The sequence below is a fragment of the Molossus molossus genome, unplaced genomic scaffold (assembly GCF_014108415.1).
Source record: "Molossus molossus isolate mMolMol1 unplaced genomic scaffold, mMolMol1.p scaffold_m16_p_22, whole genome shotgun sequence".
Taxonomy (NCBI): Eukaryota; Metazoa; Chordata; class Mammalia; order Chiroptera; family Molossidae; genus Molossus; species Molossus molossus.
In genome coordinates, this window is record NW_023425358.1 from 3,319,461 (window position 1) to 3,322,715 (window position 3,255).

Consider the following 3,255-nt stretch of genomic DNA (forward strand, 5'->3'; position numbering starts at 1 on the left):
GGGGGTCTAGGAGAGAGCTGCGAGCAACACTATGGGCTCAGGAAATGCAGAGGGGTGCTGTTAGCCAGCGAGTGTGGGAAGCAGGCAGGTAGAAGAGAGGAAATCCAGGAGGGTGTGGTGGCAGAGATTCCAAGGAAAGGAAAATTTCTTAGAGGGGGGAGAGTTAACAGTGTCAAAATTCTCAAAGGGTTCAAGCAAAATAAGAACTGAGAGAATTCAGTGAATGTAGTTGTCAGGAGGTCACTGGTAATAGAGAGAGAGCAATGTCAGTAGATGGAGTCGAGGGGAAGGGGATGGGGAGGTAGAGCTGGCAAAAGTACTCAAATCTCTCTCTGGCCAGAGTGGCTCAGCTGGCCAAGTACCGTCCTGTGCACAGAAAGGTTGCTGGCACGTGCCGAGGGCAACCGATCCGTGTCTCTCTCTCACATCAATTTTCCTCTTGGCCATTGATGTTTCTCTCTACCTCTTCCTTGGGTGAAGATTAAAAACAAAAGTAGACAAATCTTTTAAGTCTTTTGACTCTGATGAATATTATAAAAGCTTGAAGTACAGCAGCAAATATTTATCACGTGTCTACTAGGTGTGAAGAGCCTTCGTAAGTACTCCATCACTTACTCTCTTCGACCACCCTATAGTGTCAGTTCACTGTGTCCAGGGCACTTCCCTGTTCTATAACAATCCGAACAGAAATTATACCTCATTCTTAGTGACCCACTATCACCTTTCAAAGTCTCACAAAACATTTTTTTCCTGACTTATTATGAAACTTTGCCATGATCAATTTTAAGAGTACTGGTCTATATTTTCCAGAACTCCCCCTTCCCTTTCCATATTTACCAGTCCTTTGTTTTGGGGCACCAAATTTTTTCATAATTCTTTAGTCAGGACTGCCACTGTTTCTAAGATTAAGTGGATTCGAGTGTATGGTTTCAGAAATATACAAGGCCTAGAATAAATACCCTCATGTCTTTGTTTCCCATCATCTGTAAACACACTCCCTCCTCCCCATTAGCTCAAAAAACACAAATGTCACTCCACACCCCAACTTCTTTCTAACGTTCAACACAGCTTGACATAAAACCCAAACCAGCCCTGGCCCGTTTGGCTCAGCGGTTGGAGGGTTGGCCTGCGGACCAGAGAGTCCCAGCTTCGGTTCCCACTAGGGGCACGTACCACAAAAAGATAATAAAAATAAAAATAAATAAATAAATGCCCGAACCAAAGGACACGGGAACACTGTGCTCCTCCACTGTATCCACTGCCCCACCCCCACTTCCCCCGAGGCCTGCTGCCTGGTTTTCAAATAGGGCCAACTCTTACTATTATTAGGCACATGGGGCCCAGGCTGATTTCCTTCTCTTTTTTCAATATTATGAATTTTATGATGGCATTATAATTTGATTGTATAGAATTTAAGAGTCCTGAAACCTGTTAACATAAATTCCATAAGCACTTCCAACTGTTAACAGATAACTGACACATGTAAAGTGATCTTAAATATTTCTAAGGGCTGATTTTCTGAACTTGTTTTCAGCACCAAAGACCATTCTCATTTCAAACAAAAACCCCATCACGCTTTCTTCACCTGCTCAGAGAGGCAGCCACCACCCCATCTCCCTAAAAGCTTTCTGCAGCCACTAAAACTATCCAATGTGGACAGATGCAGGCTATCAATACGGAGACTCAGACCCCAGGGTGAGAAGTGGCCAGAGGCAAAGTCTTGATAAACAGCTCAAATTGGCTCTTACTCCACAGGTGACTCCTAGTTTATCTGGGTAATTGTAAAGGGCATTTTACAGCAAATCAATTAAATGAAAATCTTTTAAACCCTTTTTAAATGGGGAAGAAGGGGAAGGGTGGAAAGGGCCAACCTTTGTAAGCTAACAGGTGATTTTAATTGGAACCAGCAGTGTTATACCACGTTTTTGACCCATTCGGTAAAGGCAGAAAAAGAAATCAATAAATTTCCATCAGCATTTGCCCTCCCGTGGTCTCATAAGTCGAATGGAGACACGAACCCCACTTAATGGCTTCATCAAGCACCTCACTGATTCTCTAACAGAATTAAATAGGTTGCAGGTCTCTCACCATTCTCTCAAAATGCCCCGGTGTGCTGGGTACGGCTGGGTGACGTGCCAGGTGCCATCCTTCTCTTTATCAGCAGAGGCTCCCCTGCCCTGCCCCAGACCCAGCCACGGCCAAACCTCCAGAAGAGTCCGACATCAGGGATGTGATCCTTCATGGATCACAAGTCCACTCCTAGAACTAGATCCACAGAGAATCCACAGGCCCAACAGGCAGGCAACTGGAGTTTAGCCACAAATCAGCTGTGACCTTGAGCAAATCACTTCAGCTTTCAATCGGCCATTTTCTCATCTTTATAAAAGGGTAAAATGATACCAACCCCCTACCTCATTGCGTTGTTGTGAGATGAAAGGTTGTTGTGTATCAATCTACTTAAAAGTCCATGCAAAGACGTGAACAGGCAGAAAAGGTTAAAATGGCCACCCACCATGGGAAGACGCACTAACCCACGTCAGAGCAATGCTGAACAACGGAGATGCTACTTCGCATCTGCCAGATTGGCAGGGACCCCAGAGTTCGTGAGAATATTCTATTACTGAAGAAGTAGAAAAACAGACATTCATTGTTGGGGATTCAGAAAGGATTCATAAATATCCAGAAACGTCACCCTTTCACCCAGAAACGTCACTCCTAGCAAACCATCCCAAAGATACATGAGCCAACATTCAAAATGACCGACACACAAAGTTCATCTTTGCAGCCGCATTTGTAATTGCAGATGACTGGAAAAACTCACATATCCACCAGTGTCCAGTTGCATAAACAGGGTACCTACATGCAGGGGAGTGTGCTGGAGCTGTAAAAGTAACAAGACAGCCCTGGCTGGTTGGACTCAGCAGTTAGATCGTCGGCCCACAGTCCAGAGAGGCCTGCGTTTGGTTCCGCTAAGGGCACGTACCTTGGTTGCAGTTTGTCCTTGGCCCCGATTGGGGTCGTGCAGGAGGCAGCCACTTGATGTGTCCCTTTCACGTTGATGTCTCTCTCTCTTTCTCTCCCCTCTCACTTTATCTGAACAAAAATGGAAAAATGTCCTCTGGTGAGGATAAAAAAATAAATAAAAGGTAACAAGACAGGCCCAGCCACTGTGGCTCAGTGGATTGAGTGTCGCTCCATGCACCAAGAGGTCACCAGTTTGATTCCTGGTCAGAGCCAGGTCACAGACTCAGTCTC